The 21,139-nt window shown below is 46.5% G+C and overlaps 1 protein-coding gene and 1 long non-coding RNA gene across 5 annotated transcripts in view; one reads left to right on the top strand and one right to left on the bottom strand.

Annotated features, from left to right (window-relative positions):
* The window catches only part of St6galnac3 (ST6 N-acetylgalactosaminide alpha-2,6-sialyltransferase 3), a 519,650-nt gene that overhangs the window by 149,135 nt on the left and 349,376 nt on the right, over positions 1-21,139 (top strand).
* LOC147996630 (uncharacterized) lies at positions 4,196-20,084 on the bottom strand. Its single transcript, XR_015672718.1, has 3 exons — positions 19,676-20,084; positions 16,463-16,775; positions 4,196-5,435 (listed from the first exon to the last, which is right to left on the bottom strand). It is a non-coding gene; the product is annotated as an uncharacterized LOC147996630 (long non-coding RNA).

Raw genomic sequence — 21,139 nt, 5'->3', positions numbered from 1 at the left:
TTTTTTTGGACAAAGGCAGAAAGCAGCCACATTCTTTGCCAAAATATCACAGGAAGTGTCTCACTGTTCTAATACTTAATAATAATCTTCCACTTCAAAACTCAAAACTTCTTGAGCTAGCCTCTACATTCCACATCAACCTCAGCACCACTGTCTTCCGTGTTTCTACTAGGATGGCCCATTAAGCCCTGCTTAAAGATTTCAACTGCTTTTCTAGATCATAGTTCCAAAAATCATCAATATTCTTCCAAACAGAGGCATGATCAGACCTATTGTAGCAACACCTCACTCCTGGTACCAAATTCTACCTTGCTGAGTGCTCTATTGCTGGGAAGAGACACCATGACCACTGCATTTTTTTTATAAAGGAAAACATTTAACCAAAGCTTGCTTATAGTTTCAGAGGTTTAGGCTATTGTTATCATGGTGGGAAGCATGGCAGCAGGCAGGCAGATATGGTGCTGGAGAAGTAGCTGGGAGTTCTGCAGTCATATCTACAGGCAGTAGGAAGAGAGGGAATCTGGGCTTAGAATGACTTTTTTGAAACCATAAAGCCCACGCCTAGTAACATACTTCCTCCAACAAGGCTATATACCTCATCATTTTAAAAATAGAACCACTCTCTGGTCACCGAGTATTCAAATCTATGAGCCTATGGGAGTCATTCTTATTTAAACTACCACATAAGGGGAAGTATAATAAAGATCCAATACACATTGAGGAAGAAAAAGTCTATAAAAAAATAAGTAAACAGATATAAGGTAACAACAAAATTGTAACTTTTTTCAAAAGACCATCAATGGTAGTACTTGCTTATACGTAATTAGGAGAAGTGGTGAAGGGGTAAGAACTCTTAATCAGCACAACTGAAAGTAGATAATATTAGGCACTTTAAGCCTGAAACATATTTCCACCTTGTGTGTATATCTGAACTGGCTGACTTGTTGTGACAAGTGTTAAATTACCCTTATAATTTGAAATAGGAAAGGGAAAAGGTAATAGCCCTCTTTCCCTCCCTCTCCCTCCCTCCCTCCCTCCAATTCTGCTGTTTCTGAGGAGCTATTGTTAAATAGATCGAAAAGCTTGGCACTTTTCAAAATTGTAGTAATTTTAAAAGACAGTCCTTATGCAAGAGAAGGCCCAGTATTTGGAACATGTCTTGTTCATAACAGAAAGGTAGTGGAATTCAGAGGCAGCAAGAGACCCCATTATGGGGATAAAGGACAGCAGTGGGGATCAACGGGAATTACTGAGCAAGTAACTTTCCAACAGGGTTGACCTATATGAAGGCAGGACCATGAGTGGCCTCCGGCTGCTTCCGTGAGGTTAAGTCGCATTAACCAAGTATGAATCAGAAGCCAATTAAAAAAATATGTATGTGAGAGTTTGTAGGAAACACAGACGTAGGGTAAAACTTTTTTAAAGGAAGGTTTGAAAGTCCTTTAGTATTTAGCATGGATTCATAGGAGGGCAGCAGCTAGTGTCTCCAAAGAGGATAACGTGTAGTCAGAGTGCACACAGTCTGTGCGTGCATATGCAGTTACCTGAGAAGGTGTCTCCAGGAGGTTTGAAATTCAATGTGTTTGAGTTTTACACAGGACACAGCAAACAGGGTTTTCAGAGACTACACCTCCAGTTGCAGGTGGTGAAGTCAGTATCATCCGAGGCATCCACAGTATTGAGGGTTTTTTTCTGAGTTCAGGCTCATTAACTCTGAGGGATCTCACAAAACCTGATGTCTGCCCCGCAACTGGCTTTGTTGAATCTCCAAATCTAAGCTATGAGAAAATTCGACAGTTGTCAGAAGGCACCTATTTATTATGAGAAAGCCAGGGATTTTCTTATCCCTATGAATAGGGAGCCGTGCAGGGGGAATGTCGCATGGCCGTGTCGAGTTTATTGAGGGTTCAGAGTGTGGTTTAATCCTCAGGTTGAAGAGAAAGTGACACTTCATTTCCTTGGATGTCAGAGGTACTTTAACATGGCTACAGCTTGTGTCTTGATGGTTCTTCCTTTAAAGATATCCATTTTTCAAAGCTTTCTTGGCTGAGAATTCATGCCAGGGCATCGAGGTGGCTGGGGGTCATGGGCATTGGGGTCCCCTCCCATCTGGGATGGGATCTAAACAGAGACAGTTTTAACCCCCACTGTGAGACAGTAGTTTAGGCAGAAATGGTTTAATTAAGCCACAGTCGTCAAGTGTCTGTGGCATGCTCTTCAGGGTGAGTGGCCTGTGGTGTTACTGCTGTACCTCCGGGCATCTCCCCACCGTTTATTCTTCCCCGGCTTTGGTTATTTTCTCTGTCCACATTTCTTTGGTCTGTACTCACTGTTTGCCAAGGAAACCTTGTAAATCGAGCCCTAGTTTCACAGTCGGTGAAAGAGCCAGGTGTGGAGGGAGGCAGGGGATTTCAGGTTGGCGTTCAGAGCTTCCACTTAACAAGTTCTAGGCCAGCCAGGGCAAAATGACAAGACCTTGTTTCAACACAGCAAGCAAGTGGAGCAGAACAGCAAACTGAGAAGAAACAGACTTTCTGCTGAACTATATGGGGACACCATGTGATGGAGTCTGAATGATGTCTTTTTTTTGTCTTTCTACCTCCAAAGCCTTCCTTTTCTCCCAAAGGCGTAAGACGCAGGTATCCACTCTGTAAAGCAGACAGAACACACAGGAGCTCTGACCCACCCTTCCATATAGCTATTGTAGCCACCAGGCTCCTCCGTGTCATGTGACCTGAGCTACTGGGACTGCCGCCTCCCGTTGTTTACATGCACACGAGCGCTGTGCACGTGTGTCTTTCCTAGTGTCCGATGGATGAACGCTCACATGTATGGGATACACATACAGGTCAGCATCAGAGACCCCCCCCCCCCATTGCTCCTCCTCCCAATCCTTGAGGCACCGTCTGTTAGACAAACCCAGACCTCATCAATTTGACTGGTCTGTCTAGTCAGCTTGCTGGGGGATCCCCTGTCTCTGCCTTCTGAGCTGGAATTACAGGTGGGTAACCCCACCCGGCATTTAGGTTTCTGGGGACCCAAACTTCAGTCCTGTGCTTACAGCACACATCTTAACCCCCAAGACACCTTCTCAGCCCAACCACTGTGACTTTTAACTGTAACTGTGTATCCTGTGAGAAGGGCCTTTGTATATCAGGAGCCTTGTCAGGACATAGGACAACAGGCATTCTTAACTGGTTCTTCTTTTTAAATGATTGCTGTGGTCTGATGTGTTTTGCACACACACTTATCTCCAGTTATTTTTTTTCTTTTTTTTCGGAGCTGGGGACCGAACCCAGGGCCTTGCGCTTGCTAGGCAAGCACTACCACTGAGCTAAATCCCCAACCCCATCTCCAGTTATTTTTAATTGTGTTATGTGTATGTGTGTGTGTGTGTGTGTGTCTGTCTGTCTGTCTGTCTGTTTCTGTCTGTCTGTCTATCTGTCTGTCTGTCTGTGTCTCTGTGTGGGTACTTGCTGAGGCCAAAAACTGGATAAGGGGCTGGAGTAATAGGGATCATGAGTTGCATGCTAGGTATTGAACTCTGGTCCTCTGAAGGAGCAGTAACTGCTCTTAATGGCTGAGCTGCCTCCAGTTCCACCTCCATTTTTTTTTCTGGGGAAATTCCTATAAAACGTTGTGTTTCATTCTGGGGACTGAACCACTACTTTGGCTGCTGTTCTTGAACATTCTAGAGACAGCCTCACTGTGCTTACACAGTACAGCACACCTCCCTTCTGAATTGCTCATCTGTAAGCTTGGTCATCAAAACCCTGCTTCTTCAGGTCTTTACATCCTTAGCTTACGAAGAAAACTATACCTCCGACAGGGGTGTGTTTATATCCAGAAGGCTATACTAGAGCCATTGGGAACTTTCCCCCCCCCCCTGTGTGGCTGGGTAGAGAAATCCATTTTATGATGACATGAAGGTCCCTATGGAGTGATGTAGCCTGGGAGAAAGCACTGTGTCCCGGAGCACCAATGCCAGTGGAGTTCTGGGATTTGCCTAAAGGATTCATGACTTAATCAGCCCCCATGGCATGAGTAGGGTGTAGCTCTTTCCTCAAGGTATCTGAACTTTGGCTGGAAAAGAAAGAATATGCAGACAGTGAGACACGGGAGAGCGTGGGCCATGCAGTGTCCCACGGAACACATGGTGCACCGGAAGACATTGGAATAATCAGGCTGTACGGCTGACATTTTAAATTTTATTTTCGTGAGTGTGTGAGAGAGAGATTGAGGGGAGGGGGAGGGAGAGAGGGGGAGGGACCCTTGGGTTTTACTTCCTCCAAAACTCTCCAGTGAATGAGGGCGTCAGAGGTCTCTGGAGTCTTTAAAATGTGCGGAGAGCACTTTGCTTCCCGGGGATGATTTATACTCTTCCGGCCTTTTCAATCCTGTTTTCCTATCTTATATGCTATAAACCAAACCTCATTCAGGAAAATAAAAGATGAATGCGAGCTCTGAAACAATACAGAATGGGGACACTCAGCCGAAATGGCCGTAATTTCTTCTAGGAGGAGAAAAAATTTAAGCATGTGGTGGGAGGCATAAGAATGGGATTCTCTGGGTTGCTACAAGCTTACAAACGAGCAGCGGCAGCTGCAGTAATGGAAACGTCTGGTCAGGAAACCAGATGCTGCAGACAGCAGGCTGAGAACTTTGAGGTCTGAATGGACAAGGGATACATTGGTTAAGAGGGGCAGCGTGGCTCCACAGAGGACCAGAAATGGTTAGGTGACCCTTGTGCAGCGGTTCCTCCTGATGGATCTACTGTCTGTGTTGTTGGGTAAAGCACTTAGCAAATTCCTGGTGCGTGGGCCCTGCTCAGCAAGCACCCACTCTCGTGCTACCACCACCATCAGCCTCCAACGACAATGCGGCTCTTCTGTCTTGGATAAGCCCATAATTTAATACCAGGGCTTGCTTTAAAATCATTTTAAAGCACAGCACTTTACAGTTTATAGGGGGAGGACTGTAAGGAGAAAGGGCACCATGACCAATGTCGTACTGAAGATAGCCTCAAAGAACAGCAGTGCCTAGTGCCATGTAGGCGGCCTTATAATTTAAGTATGCACTCTCACTGCGGGCGACCTGGGTTTATTTGCTTTGCCATGCAGGGTATCTCAGAGGCAAAGAACCACTCCCCAAATTGAGGACGATCTCCTTCGATGGGGAGAGTGCGGACTGGTTCAGTGCTGTCTGCTTTAATCTTCAGGCTGACACATAAAAGAACTGGGCTAGGACCTTCACACAGATAGCCTCCCCTGCTCCACAGCCCGACTGCACAAAACCCTGCGGCTGACCTGCGATGGCTGCAGGTGGGAGGTTTTGAGGACTGGCTTCATATTCGGAATATGCAAACGTGGGAGGGGAGCTGGGGCCGCGCGACAGCGCCATGCGTCGGCCTCATCAGAAGATGCCGAATCGGAAAGCTGTTGGAAGAGAACATCGCGTGTCATTTATTCACCAGCCCACGCCTTCACAAGTACCTTCCTGGAAGCCCGGCTGTGTTCTTTGTGTGGTGGCCTTTTAAATGTCAGCCTGCAGAAGGGTTTCTGTTTTTAGTGAAGGCTGATCTCTGAGGCAATCAGATAATAGTTAAAAGTCATAGCTCCCACTTGCTCAGCGCTTGTAGTGCGCTGATGCTGGGATCTATGCTCTCTTTCCATTGGCTCATGCCACCGGTACAAGGACCCTATCAGAAAGGACACAATTACCAGCCTCTTAGGGGAGGACACGGAAGTCACAGGAAATGGCTCAGATGCAACTGAACCTGAGTCCCTGTGACTTAAAACCTGGGTTCTGAACCCCACTGGGGGACTCCATGGGCATATCCTGGGGTGCGTTTGCCACTGAAAGGGTATTGTGGAGTGAAGGCAGATCAGGTCAGGCCTTTCATTAGGTATAGACTCAGGTTAAATTTGATAGATTCACCTCTCTTATTCCTCCTGGCTTGCTTTAAAAATCATTTATTTTAAAAAGCAATGTTTTCGTTTTTTAGTTTAGTGCTATTTCACATGCATGCGTGAGGGACATGGTTGTGGAATGTATACAGCATGCAGTGAACATCATTGAGAGTGTTATTATGTAACACGGTACACATATGACTGGTATTCAAAGGCTAATTTAAAAGGCTTTTCAACTGAGAAATGTATATATATACACGCACATATATATATGAACATGATGTTTTAAGCAATATCTTTGTCAATTTGAATCAACCTAGTGTGACTTGGAAGAGGGATCCTCAGCTGAGGGATTGCCTGCCTCATACTGGCCTGTAGGCACATTTATGGGCGTTGTCTTGATTATCCATTGATGTAAAAGGGTGTAGTCCACTGCAGGCAGAGAACAAGCCAGAGATAGAGCCAGTGGAGCAACATTCCTCCCTCGTTCTCATTCAGGTTCTTCCCCGAGCCCTGCTCTGATTTCCCTTGTGACGGACTGACTGTGACCCCAGAGTGTAGAATGCATTCAACGTTTTTCTTCCCCCAGTCCCTTTTGGTCAAAGTGTTTTATCGTGGCCACAGGATGAAACTAGGACAGGTAATGCTGAAAAGATGGCAATCGGCACAGGTGTCACCGCACACGTTAATCATGGTTTGTCAGGTGAGCACTTTCTAATAGTTTGGACATCTCTGTGTGCCTGATGTATTGTGTTCTTGAAGTACAGTGGATCTCTTGAACGATCCTGTGTCCTTTGACTAGCACAGAGGTATCTATCATCTATCTGGTCAACCCCTTCAGTTAGGAACTGAGCCCAGAGCTTTGTGTATAACAGGCAAACACCATCCCAGTGGGCTTCCTAGCCCTGGATATCACACGTCTTTTTTACATCTCTCTCTCTGTGTGTGTGTGTGTGTGTGTGTGTGTGTGTGTGTGTGTTCTGGAAATACAGACCCTGGTCCTCACATTTGTGCCACAAGTGCTTTACCCAACTGAGTTATCTTTCCAGTCCCCACCCCAGCCCCATGTATCGGATTTGAATGGTTATACAATGTTGCTTGGTTATATTGCAATTTGTCTATGCATCCTTACCTTATCCGTTCTGTTTTAAATGTTCTTGTTACTGTTTTGTCAATGGATATTGGCACTTTCCCCCTGCAGAATTCTAATACAGCACATGACACTGAAGTTCTGGGAAGGCGACAGAATGCCTGATCTTTCAAGTTAACAGAGCCCTTTGTACTCATGGAATCAATTCAGCTCTGGTATTCAATTCTGTAAGCCAATGCTTAGGTAAACATATTTGCTCACCTGGATACCATGTTTCCCTGGTGTTTGACCCTGGCAGTTGATGCTATTTCTGTTGATAAGTTAGAGCCACTCATTGCTTATGATATAAGTCAGGGTCACTCTTCTGACAGACCAGTGAAGCACTTTTCTTACCCAACATCTTTTATCTGTTGATTGGTTCTTGTGGCTAAATGGGATCTTGGAATGAGTGATGTGTGGTCAAGGTAGGAAGAACTTTGAGTAAAAATAGCCACTGAGAGTCACTGGGCAGACAAGAGTGTATTCAGTGTAGCGACTGCCACCAGGGTAGCTGAAGCACAAAGATAAGAGTGGGCTGTATGAGTTGGCTATGACACTTGCTGTGGTTATTTTGTGCAAACTACAAAAGCCATTGTGCATTCCTCACACTGGAGAGATTAGTGGCAGTTCCCTCATTCTACAGATGGGAAACCCTCTTAGCAAGTCAGTAACATTCTGAAATCCTATTACTTAGGGCAAGCCAAGGTGTCTGGAAGGAGTTGGGTTAGCTCTAGGCAGCAACATCTGCATAACAGTAGCCGCTTTCCTCTCTCCTGGGATTGCTCTGGCTTCATTTGTAGTGATGAACCCATCTATCGCTCTATATTATAGCCATCAGATTATCTTCAGGAACCATACAGGTGTTATTAGTTTAAACCTTTAAGACTCATGGAAGCAGTTCGGTTCGCCAGGCATGTCTGCTGTGTGCTTTAAGATTCTTCACTGAATAGTAATTGTAGTAGCTGTGCCTCACTCTTGTGACGCCTATAAAAATAATAATTTGTGCTTCAGATGTCTCTTTCTGTGAGTTGCTCAAATACCTTGCAAGAATTGCTTACTGATCCATCCTTTGAGAGAGTAGATGGGATGGCTTCAGCGGAACAGCTCAGTAGGAGGTGGGGACACATGCCAGGAGCTCTGGGAATCCAAACCAAAACCTGGTTCCAGCCAGACAAGATCCCTGTCCATCATGTTAGAGTAACTGCTTGTGCCTCTGAGGTTCACTTTATGTTTGTTGCCTTAACAGAGGTTTACTAAGTTTACAGACAGTAGATACTGTGAAAGGTGGCTAATGTGTTGCCTTACAGCATTCACCAACTGTGATACATTGTTGACTGCAGCTTGGAGATTCCCCACTAGATGATGCTACCTAGACAAGAGTCTTCCTTCTCTCAGGGGTGTGTTTAAAGAACAGTCTCCGTCTCCACAGTCTCTGAAATGCTCAAGGAAGCAGAGCATCACAACACCATGCACAAACCCAGCAGTAGGACTCAATGCCATCTTGCTCCAGAAGGACTTACACAGGAGATGCTTGACAGTGCAGTGGTCCTTGCCTGGGAGGGGTGGAGAGCCAAGTGGACCAGAGTAAAGGCAGCACACACTGACAAGGCAGCTTCGCCGAGTCATGTTGTGGGTGGGTGTGAATGCAGCTTTGAGGGTTTTGGGGAGGAGTTCTGTATTTTGAGAACGACTGTGGCTGCTTTGCCCTCTGGGATTCCCGTTGGTACTGGCCCTGTGGAATGTGGGACAGCGCTACTGGCAGGCTGTCACGTCTTCAGCCTGTGATGCAATCTGCACTGACTCTTCCAAAGTTGGTCTGCAAACTTCTGACATAACAGTCAGTGACCAACATGAGTTGCACAAACTCCATCCTTCTGATTTCCCTCCTCCCTCTCTTTTCCTCTCCCCTACCCCTCATGCTGATAGGCTGCCACCCCACCCCTCCTCATGCTGATAGGCTGTCACCCCACTCCTCCTCATGCTGATAGGCTGTCACCCTACCCCTCCTCATGCTGATAGGCTGCCACCCCACCCCTCCTCATGCTGATAGGCTGCCATCCTACCCTTCCTCATGCTGAAGGCTGCTTGTTTTAGTCATGGTTTGTATTCCTGCACAAAAATGTCATGACCAAGAAGCAAGTTGGGGAGGAAAGGGTTTATTCAGCTTACACTTCTACATTGCTGTTCATCACCAAAGGAAGTCAGGACTGGAACTCACACACGGCAGGAACTTGGAGGCAGAAGCTGATGCAGAGGCCACAGAGGGATGTTACTTACTGACTTGCTTCTCCTGGCTTGCTCAGCTTGCTCTCTTATAGAACCCAGGACCGCCAGCCCAGGGACGGTACCACCCACTACGGGCTGGGCCCTCCCCACTTCATCACCAATTGAGAAAATGCCTTACAGCTGGGTCTCATGGAGGCATTTCCTCAAGAGAGATTTCTTTCTCTGTGCAAACTCCAGCTTGTGTCAAATTGACCCACAAAACCAGCCACTACACTGCTAGAACAGAAATGACCACCAAATGGAAGCCGAACTCCTCTGGGTTCCTCATCATAGTGTATACTTTAATTAAAATTGAAGTAAGATAAGATTAAAAATGAGACCCAGGCCATTATGCTTAGTAGGGTTCTAGCAACAACATTTGCTGGTGTATTACTGTTTGGAAGTGCAGGGATTGGGGATTTAGGCCCATTGAGAAAGGTCCTGGCTCTACCTATGCCCGGCTGCTTGGCCTTGGATATGTCGGTTTTGTTGCTTATAAAGCAAAGAAGTTAGGTGCCTCACAGGTTACCTTAAAGATTAAATGAGAGTGTATGCAAATCTCAAGTTCAGAGTGACAGTGGAGTATTTTCTACTGGGGGTGTCAGTGTCCTCCAGTGTTCTCTGGATGTCACCTGCCCTGTCCCGGGTACTGATTCTCAGGCCCATCCCTCATCTGTCCTGGGATTGTGGTTAAGTAGGTCTACTTAGCCCAGGTTGTCTTCAGTGTGTCGGGTGATGGCTGAGGACCTCGGTTGGAAATCTCAGCTAAGGAGGCTTAGGGAGTTCTTCAGATTCACGTGTGGATTCTGTACGTTTTTGTAGGAGATGTGGTAACACCCAGGAGTCACTGCTTCAAGTACACATTGGTAGCGGTGAAAAAAGGGCATTGCAGGACCCCATCCCTGCGTTCTTGGGGCTCTGTCTCTCTGACTGCTGTTTCCTGTCTGTAGGCCACACAGTGGTGAGGAGAGCAGGCAGGAAGAAGGTAGGGGCTGACAGTGACTTGCTTTCTGGAACCCCTGGGCTCTGAAGACAGTGTATGTATCCCAGCATGCACTGTCTTCTTCAACATTAGCTTCCTGCCTTGCCCGGAAGACAGTCTCCTGGTAGTAATCTACTACCCTGCCTCTCACATTTTTCAGTCCCCCTTTCCAAAGGGATTCCTGAGTCTTGGAAGGAAGGAGGTGTGTCATTGGTGTCTCGGTTTTGAAGGACAAATTGGTCAGAGGCCAAAGAACTTGATCTTTATAACCCTTGCATGGGAATGGATACCTTTTTGTACTGGGTGGAGGGCAACAGGGGAAGATTCTTTAGGCCAGACTAGCCTGAAATTGACTACATAGGCCAGGCTAACCATAACCTCCTGGCATTCTTCCTGCCTCAGCCTCATGAATACTAACATTAAAGGTTCGAGCCACAACGCCCAACTGGTCAAAAATAAATAAATGAAAACCAAGTAAAATAAATAAATAAATAAAAATCAAGTAAAAAAAATAAATAAAAGGATTTTTTTTCCCGGAAGAATACGGGTTGCTTTCTCAATTCTCACCTCTTGTGAAAGTTGCTAGTGGTCAGAAGCTGAGAAAGGGTGTAAGAGGTAGATGAGGTGACCCTTGGTAGCCAAGACCCCAGCCTTAAGACCAGCTCTTTGTGAACCAAAAGCAGCCAGTGTTCGGCAAGTCCTCCCCACACCCGTCTGCTCCTCGCTGAAATACCGGCGGACTATCTAATAGCCACGGCTGCTTTGATATGAAGATGAAGCCACTATCTCATGAAAAAAGATCCGCTGTCTCCCCTGCGCTTACTGAAGGTGGAGGATGGGACATTCTCACGTCCGCCCGACTAGGCGACCAAAACGCTTTATAATTTTTTTAATTGATCCGTCTGGAAAGGGTCTATTCCCCACAGAACCCACAGATCTCCATTTATGTAGGAGAGAAAATCATAGTCCTGTCCCCATGGCTGCTTGAAATTCCATTATTGACTCGAGGAGCTCTTTGTTCCTTGTTTTGATACACATAAGATATTGAACCGAGCAAATGCACAGACTCTATCTTTCTTCCCTCCAATAAACCTTGAAGCCGCAGCGGCGGCGGGAGGGGTGGGGAGTGGGGGGTGTCGCTATCCGTTAATTCAAGATTTGTTTTGCTTTGCCAAATGGGTTTGGCCGTTAATTTCACCCAGGGCACATGAGAGTCCATAGCAGAGACGTGTAGAAGTAAAGGTGGGATTGTTGAGTGCCAGGTAGAATTTAGCTCAGTGGCATTTGATGCCCAGTTGGGAGAGAGCAAGAGAAAGTGATCCTGCACTGGGCTGGAACATGCTGGAGGACAGATGTCATAATGAGAGGGACCCCTTCCCTTCTGAGTCCTGCCTAGTAGCCTGCTGGAGTCTAGAGCCGGCCATACATGAGTGATCTGCCTTGAAGAGAAAATAGAAAATTAGATCCAAAGTCCCTCTGCCCAGCACACCAGCAGGTTTTCTGCTTTTAACTTGGCTAGTGTTTGGAATAGTTCTAGAGCGACCCAAATAAATTAAATAAATTAAGTAATTCCGGAAGTGTGATGTTTAATCTTCCTTGTCAACTTGGTCTGGAATCATGCAGGAGACAATCCTGGGTGCAGTCTACAGAGGTGGGAAGACCCACTCTACCTGTGGGCAGTGCCATCCCATGGGCTTGGGGAAAAGGAGGATGTATGAAGGAAACCGCTGCTCCCTCTGCTCTGTTTCCAGGTCTGATACAGAGAGTCCCCGCCTCACTCTATCCTCCCTCCAAAGAGCTGGACATGCCTTCCCCACCACAAGGGGTTCCTGTTTTCTTAAACCAGGAGCCCAGATAAGCCACTTCTTCTTGAGTTGCTTCTGCCAAGTATTTGGTTTAAATAAAAAAGAAATACAGAGAAAAGTAACTCAGCAGGAAGTAATGAGATGGGCCAGAAATTCGGGTATCATCAGGAATGGTGGATTTCTGGCCCCTTCATTTGTGTATTTGTATTGACACCATCAGGCTGTCCTTTCTGTGGTTGGGGAGCTGAGCAGGACGCCAGCTGAGGACTGTCTCCAGACCCACTTGTCAGGGACCCACTCCAGTTACTCTGTAAAGTACCGTGTGTGAGGTGTGCCTTGGTTCGTCCCGATCCATACTTAATTTTTTTATGCAGTTTGATGACTTCGCTACAGTGGGATTGTATTTGCGGAAGGAGAGGGAAATCTGACTCTGGTTTCACCTCAGATTGTAAGCTCCATTCGGCTGTGAGGAGTCTCAGACCCAAGTTTATAGTTCACCTCTAGCAAAGCATTAACAATTGTGCAGGGAAGGCCGTGGGACCTGAGTCTGTCTGCAGTATCTCCTTCCCCTTCCCCGTTCTCTTTGCTGCTGACCTTTTCAGCATTTGCATCAGTCCGTTGAGGAGTTGTATGGAGTATAATCCTACTCTGGATGTTTGCACGCACCAGGCAAGTGACATAATAACCCACCCAGCTCCCGGGAATACAACTGGCATCACCGGGGGCCATTCGGGAATGAGGAGCCCGTTAAATCTTTCAAGAGAAGTCAGAACTCTGGAGGCTTATGTAAAATGCCATATTTTAGAGATATGGGCAGCTATGGGTATGTATGTGGTACATATATATAATATACATTGATTATACTTTTTCCTTTGTGTGGATATGTGCTTTCATATACTTGAGGACGGACATGAGCGAGCATGGAGAAGCCAGGGGACACCCTCAGAGGTGGTTCCTCGGGTGCTTACCACTGTTCTTACTATTGATTAGAGACAGGATCTCTCATTGGCCTGGCATTTGCCACATAAGCTGGGTTGGTTGGTCTGGGAACTCCAGTTGTCTGCTTGGCACCTCCCTGTTGCCAGCATGCCCATCTTTTATAAGAAGTGTTGGACCAGACTGGGGTAGTGGTGTTGTAGAGCAAGCACTTTGCTAGCAGACATCTCTCCAGCACCTCATTCTTCTTCCTTGGTGGCCTCCCCTCCCCCAGGCTGATACTGGTATCACATTAGCCTCTGGGCCTCTAGCACCCTCTGTGTTCAGGCTTCTTGTGGGAGCCACCTACTCATGACAGAATTGGCTGTCCTACATGGCTCCCTTAGGATTAGGACAGACAAAGGTTGTCATTTACCAAGTACCATGTGTTGGCAGCAAAAGCTGTCAATTGGTTCTACAAGTTAAAAAAAAACAACCCAGTTGCCCCTTCTCTAAAGATGCTAGCAGGGGTCTATCCACTGTGCAGACATACTCTAGAATCCTGGGTCTTGCTAGTGAGTCCCCCCACCAGACTCTGGAGGACAGACGGAAATGTTTGCGTGCCAGACACTCAGCATGGGTGCTTTCTTTTTCTGCTGCAGTGAGAAACATCTCCCTGGACTCATATCTGCGCTCCCCAAGGAGCCTTGTGCTGAGACTGGATCCTTCTGGATGACAGATATGGGGACTTTGACATCAATACTCCCCAGTGAATTGCTAGTGAGAAAATATCACTCACATACAAAGAACCAAGAAGTTTGTGAAATTAAAATTAATTTGTTTTGAGATTATGGACCTGTATTTTTTTTCCTGTGTGCTAAATCATGCCATTGGATATATTTATTTAATAAAATGAAAAGTGGCCAACCTTGTACTGGGTTCTCCTATCTCTCTTTATCCCTTAATTTTAAGAAATGAGCCGCCCCTCACTTGGTACGTGGTTGGGAGTTAGGTATATAGGGTAGGGATGAGGACGGCCTAGGGCTCAGAGGTAGCTGAGGATTCCCAGTCTTCGTGAGGCCTTCACATGGAGCATACGTCCACACTTGAAAGAGATTTATTCAAAAGCTGTTTGGAGCAGTTCTGGGTTTGAGGGGAGTTTGACCTTTTCTTCTCTTTGAGAGAATGCATTAATCTTGAGAAATGGAAGGCCTTCCGGTTAGTGGGCCTGTATCCAGCAAATAGGCTGGAGGAATACCCCATGGGGTAAAGGACACAGATGAACTCATGTCCCTCTGACTACTTTATATGAGTGTAGCCAAGTCTACATCTGGGGCGTGGCTACCACATTTTTTTTTCAGAGATTGACTCTCTCCTGTCTTCTGGATGCCTAGAGCAAGGGAGCCTCTCTCCTTTTGAAAGCATGTCTGTGGACCACCTCTCTGCTTATCACATAAATGTTCCCTCTACTCTTCTGAAGGGTTGCAGCCACTGGGTGGATGGGGAGAGGTGTGCCAGTGTGGAATGCTTATAGAGGAATGTCTCATATCCACTTGAAATGTCATGTGTTTCAGTGTTGCCTTGTTCCCGGAAGTGACCCCACTAACAGCCTCCACCAGACTTCCCTTAAGTCCTCAGAGAAACACACACACACACACACACACACACACACCCCTATATATACACACACATACACCTATATATACACACACATACACACATATACACACATACGCACACACATACTAATACAAACACATACACACATAGAGACATACAGAGACACACATCACACACATATGCACACAAACACACAAACACACACACAAATACACACACACAAACACACACACACACACACACACACACACACACGAGTTTTTTCCTTTTCCACTTGGCATAGTTGCTGGGTGCTATTCTCTCCTGCCTGGAAAAGCAAGCCCTTAATAATATTTCTATCTCAGTCTCTCCCACCTGCCCTAAACTTCAGTTGCTAAGCTCCCCTGACCACCCATGACTGTAGGAGGGGCCTGTGGGAACAGTGCACTCCGTTGTGAGATCTCACATGGTTTCCCCATTTTCCTTTCTCTAAAGCATGGTAACCTCCATTCTCCTTCTTTGCTTTTCCCTGCCTCCTCCAGGGACCCAGAAGTCCCACCCATACCTCTTGCTCAGCAATTGGCCCATGGCTTTCTTTACGAACAGATCAAGAACCAACTGGGGAACAGGACCTTAGCATCAGCACCTCCCCCTACACACCTCTGAAAAGGAGTTATGGTAAGAAGAGGTACCAGTGACCCATGAGCTCACACTGTCTCAGAGTTATTCACTGGGGGTGTAGTCTTCCAGGCTCTATTCCGAGCCATTGTAAGCACTCAAGGTGGGTGACAGAAAGGTCAGTCCTGGGAGATCTTATCCTCTGCCCTCCAATCATAACACAACAACATGAAGCAAGAGAACGTGACCAAGGTATGAGAACGGAGTGCGCTACCTGGAAATGGAGCTGGGTGTGTGCAAGGGGAGTGTGGGAGAAGGCCATTTAAAATGGCGAGGTCAGAGCAAGTATCTCTGAGGTAACACTGAGTGACAGCCATGTGTGACTTTAAAAGTTGTCTCTGCCACTTCTACTGGGAAAGGCTGCAGAAGAGCAGGGTGGAGACCATGGCTCACTCAGAAGGGCAGGGTGGAGACCATGGCCCACTGAGAAGGGCAGGGTGGAGACCATGGCCCACTGAGAAGGGCAGGGTAGAGACCATGGCCCACTCAGAAGGGCAGGATGGAGACCATGGCTCACTCAGAAGGGCAGGGTGGAGACCATGGCTCACTCAGAAGGGCAGGGTGGAGACCATGGCCCACTCAGAAGGGCAGGGTGGAGACCATGGCCCACTCAGAAGGGCAGGGTGGAGACCATGGCCCACTCAGAAGGGCAGGGTGGAGACCATGGCTCACTCAGAAGAGCAGGGTGGAGACCAGCATTCCCCTAAGACATCCACCACAAGAGTGCACAGGGCATTGCTAACAGTGTGGTAGCAGTGAGCATGCCCGCTTGGAGTATATTTTGAAAGTAGGAATACTGTAGTTTCTGTTATCTGTTAGGTATAGAAGTAAAGTTGAGAGAGATTTTAGAAATCATCTGACTCATGTGGTGGCTGTGAGGTGAACACGGGCGACTATGGCTACAGTAAGGGACATTGAACATGGTCCTGTTACATTGGAAGATTAAAGTACAACTTAATCCAAACTGACTATGTCTGCACAATTGGCTTGAGAGCTTCCAACATGTGTCCTTGAATAATCAGGCTCATTGATTTTTACAGACGAGAGGCTCAAGAGCCCAAGTGAAGTTCACTGACTTCTCTAAGGTCATTCAGGAGCAGGAGGAGAGCCCCAGGCTTGCTCGTTTGTAACCAGTGTTCTTTCATTATGTCTGCACTTGAACCAGGAATAACTTTCCTACCTTAATGTCACTGTATATCAGCAAAGTAGAAGGCTCTCTCCCTGTCCCCAGTAGGCAGCCTGAGAATTCATTCTGCAGCTCCTCATCTCTGTCATCAGATGCCATCTTCTTAAAATTCTGGGCCTCAGCCATCCCAGTTGCTCCACAGATGGGCCTCAGGTGACCCAGCCGCTCCACAGATTGCTCACCTCAGCTGTCCCAACCTCTCCACAAATCTCTCTTGGATTTTCACACTTGCTGTGTCTTCCCCAGAATTGATGATTGGTAAGAGAGTGGGGAAGGGGTGCAGCCTCCTCAACAGGTTCCTGGGTTACTGCAGTGAAAGGAAGGGTAACAGAGAACATGCCTCGGAAATGGGAGCAACCAGGGACTGTGCTTGATTTTAAGCCCTGGCTGGTTGGCTCAGTCTCCATGAGGCATGGCAAGGGTGTGTATGAGGGGTGTGTGTGAGGGGCATGTATGAGGGGTGTGTATGAGGGGTATGTGTGAGGGGCATTTAGAGGGGTGTGTATGAGGGGTATGTGTGAGGGGAGTGTGTGAGTGTGTGAGGGGTGTATGTGAGGGGAGTATGGGAGGTGTGTGTGAGCTGTGTGTATGAGGTGTGTGTGTGAGAGGTGTGTGTGTGGGGTATATGTGAGGGGAGAGTGTGTGTGAGGGGTGTGTGTGAGGGGAATATGTGAGCAGTGTGTATGAGGGGTGCGTGTGTAAGGGGAGTGTGTGTGTGAAGGGAGTGTGTGTGTGAGGGGTGTGTGTGTGTGAGGGGTGTGTGTGTGTGAGCAGTGTGTATGAGGGGTGTGTGTGAGGGGAGTGTGTGAAGGGTGTGTGTGTGTGTGAGGGGTGTGTGTGAGGGGTATGTGTGAGGGGTGTATGTGAGTGTGTGTGTGAGAGAAGAGGGTCTGTCCACAGCTGCTCTTTATGGTCCATTCAGTGGCAAGACTTCCTTTGTGTTTCTAGACTCAGAGTTGGCATTTTTCTCTCCCCCAAAATGAGATAGAACCTGGTATGTGGAATAATTTAATATATTAGATAACTAAGATATTGCCAGAAAAAGGAACGTTGAGAAAATTAGATATCTGGGGGAACATCAAGCTTTATTTCAATCTCATATCACTGACGAAAATAAAAATCTACATGGATTAGAATTTAAATGGAAATAGTCATAAAAAAGGCTCTAAGGAAATTTAGTGAATATTTATTTGATCTCAGAGCAGGGAAGAACTTTGGAAGTTTAAAGGCAAAAAATAAATAGGGAAAATTTCAGGTAACATTTATTGTATGCAAAATTAACACACAAGCCAGAACAATGTTTCCAATAAATATTATTCACCTTAATGACATATGTACATGTAACATGTGTATGTAGCATATATGTATATAGGATATATGTATTAAATAGCATATAGAGCTGAGAGAAATAAAACATAAAACCATAAATACAGTAAGTAACTTGCCAGGAAAGGTGAAACCTCAAAAATCAAACAGAAATTGGTGATTTTTTTTTTTGTCAAATTGAAGAAGGTTAATGGGGAGAGAGTACGGCTCAATGGTAGATCCCGATGCCATAAGAAACAAAACAGAAAAATAAAGATTAAATCTACTTTTATTTCTGGTTATCACATATTTTATGGACTCCTGGAGTAAACTCTAGGTGACACCCTGCTGTGGAAGACATTATTGAAATGGGCTTAGCAACCTGAGGGTATTGATAGCCTTTAGGCTCTTTATCAAATCTGGGAGCATCCTAAAGCATGAAATGTTAAGATCTGCGCAAAATTCACGCAAGGGACAAGGATGGGAATAATCTACCTATGCAGTCAGAATGCATGTAGGGACATTTTGCTGTGGGTACGTTGAGATGATGTCAATGGCGGCTTGTCCCCAGTCGCCTGCACGTGGTCCTTGCTACCTTCTCTTTGTAGACCTTTTGGAAGCTTGTTGCTGAATCTCTGCCTGTGTCATCTCTGATTCGGTCAGTGGCAGCCTGTTACAGCCCAGAGGTAAGGCACACTTTGCCACAGAAATCTTGGAGTGCGCATGCAAAGTTAAAAAGTAGGAAAAACACCAGCTATAAATCCTAACACCCAAAGTGGACCTGGCTCATATTTAAATGTCTTCTGATTTTTGGCAAATAAAGTCAACTAAGGGACGATTGCTCAATTGTTACCTGTGACTAGTGAAAAATTCCAAATAGATGGGGCTCACATGCTCATACAAGTATGCTCTGTGTGTGCAGGCATGTGTGTGCACATGTGTGAATGTGTGTATGTGTATGTGCATGCACATGTGTATCGTATGCATACATATATTAACAAGTTTTATATCCTAATGTTGCGGTAATTATTATAAAATGGAATCCTTTATCCCATGCTAGTTCCGTCACCGTAGGGCCCCATGGCATCTGTGGGATTTTTTTCATCTTCGTCAGCAAAGCATCTCACCGGCTAAGCTCCATCCCATCTTAAACTGCCAACGGCTGCTCTCTGAGCCCTGTAGCAATCTCTCTCGCCATCTCATTCCCGAGGCGGCTCGCTGCCACACCAGTTTCATACAGAGACCGCCTATCTCGAGGCTCTCTTTACTGTGGACTCTGCTCACATCCCAGCATCCACCCCTGGTCCGAGCAGTGGCTACCCTCTCTTAACTCTCTGCCGCTGCTCTGCTTATATTCCCAGCATCCGCTCCCTAATAGTTACGGCATAAACTCCCAGCAACCTATTAAAACCAAGACTTATCATTTAGCAATCAGATTTATATGTTAAATTCTCAACCCACAATACATCCACACAATAAACTCACGACCAATTGATAAGGATATAAACCGCCCACCTAGATAAGATAAACTGACCCATACAAATCCATCCCTTAAGAAATAGTCATAACTACCAAGGGCCATTTAAGGCCGCACGGATCTGGGTCGTCCTCCTCTGCCTCCGTCTGGGTTCTCTCTCTCTCTCTCTCTCTCTCTCTCTCTCTCTCTCTCTCTCTCTCTCTCTCTCTTTCCTCTCTCTCCCCTTACCAAAACTCTGTGCCCGCCCCACTGTCTCACTGTCTGATCACAGGCCTCATCTTAACTTGTGCCAGCCCTCACCTGCAAATAGACATCAACTTACTCTCTAATACTGAGCTGTGAACTTATTCCAATTCATCTTAAAGTCTTTAAATTAAACATCCCATCTTGTAATTTTAAAATTAAAAAAAAAATATCCAATTTACCTGATTACAAACAGGCTTGGCTGTGCCAGGAGCTCAGGCTTCCCCGTGACATCTGTTGCTAAGGGGCCAGGGCAGCCTGGGCAGCCTTCCAGAGTCATCCCCATGCTCGCCCTGTCTCCAGCCGCTCAGCTGGTTCAGTTTGCCCTGTGTCAGCATCCTCTCTGATCAACCTCCTCTCCAGTTATCATCCTTGACTATCAGGAATTTACATGTCAGCAATTCACAGCCTCGAGTGAGCCACAAGAGAACGCCATTGGCTGCAGACAGAGCCTCCTCAATCAGTAGAAAAATGTCAGCTTGTCTCTAGTCCGAACTTATTCCCTTCTCACAGTATTCTGACATCGTTTTTAAAAAGCTAGCCCCAGCCTTCTCCATCTGGTTTCCGATCCTGGGAGGAAACGGTAAATGCAAACACAGGTGTTTGGAAGGATGTCAGTGGGGGAGGGTCCTCTTCCGGGGCCCTTTGTATTTTCTGAAGAATTCTGGGTGGTTTGAGTTTCTGGTAAAGCAGCTCACCACAGCTAGCTACTATGGAAACAGAAGCTGTCATGTCAGGGAATGCCCAACTTCATGTTGGGTGACTTAGACCTGGCAGAAGGCCATTACTACACTGGAAAAGCTCATGTTCTGAGCCCACAGTGCCGTTAGCTCTGCTCTGTGTGGAGTAGGGTGATGGGTTAACGGTGTCTCTCACAGCTGACAATGCTACAAGGAGACTGCTTTTCCAACGCTGTTGAGGGCAAGCCTAACGTCTCAGCTTGTGACGGGTGTTTCTTTCTAGAACGTTCCTTGCTCAAAGGCATCCAGGGAACCCATTCATTGCGTAGTTTCAATATGGTAAGGTACATTATGAATTAATGAGGGCAGTGTGCAGCACATTGTATTTGAGCCTTTGTGTTCATGAAAGCTTGGTTCATAGGGGTGGCCCAGTTTGGAAAATTCAGTGGTAGAGCCTTTTCTGTGCAGCAGATTGGAATCTTGTGTCTGTGCAGATTTGCAAGACATAGCGCTGTGTCTGTGAGTGTGTATGGATGTCAGGTCTCATCCTTGGGTGCCGTTTCTCTGGATATCATGTCTCATTTCTTCGTCTCTTGCCTGGTGCTCGGTGAGTCAACAAGGCTGGCTGGACCATGAGCCTTGGGGAGCTCCATGTTTCCGTCTCCACAGAACTGGTGTTACAAGGGAGTGCCAACACATCCGACATTTAAACGTACTTTCTAGAGATGAGATTCAAGCTTTTCTGTGCACACTTTATGTCTTAGCTTTGCAGCCCTGAGAAATAGCCTGTTTCAGAGTTTAGAACTATACATTTTTAGTTCCTTATTGCCTCCAGCCTTCCCAAGTGTAGGAAACTCAACCCCAGTTTCTCCTGGTACACCGGCTCCTCCCACAAGCTCCTCTGGTTACTGCTCATTACTCTGCAGTCTCCTTCATGCCAGGATCCACCCTGACGTCCTGACTTGG

This window comes from Rattus norvegicus, chromosome 2, assembly GCF_021556685.1.
Source record: "Rattus norvegicus strain SHRSP/BbbUtx chromosome 2, alternate assembly SHRSP_T2T, whole genome shotgun sequence".
Taxonomy (NCBI): Eukaryota; Metazoa; Chordata; class Mammalia; order Rodentia; family Muridae; genus Rattus; species Rattus norvegicus.
This window is presented reverse-complemented; position numbering and strand designations above follow the sequence as displayed.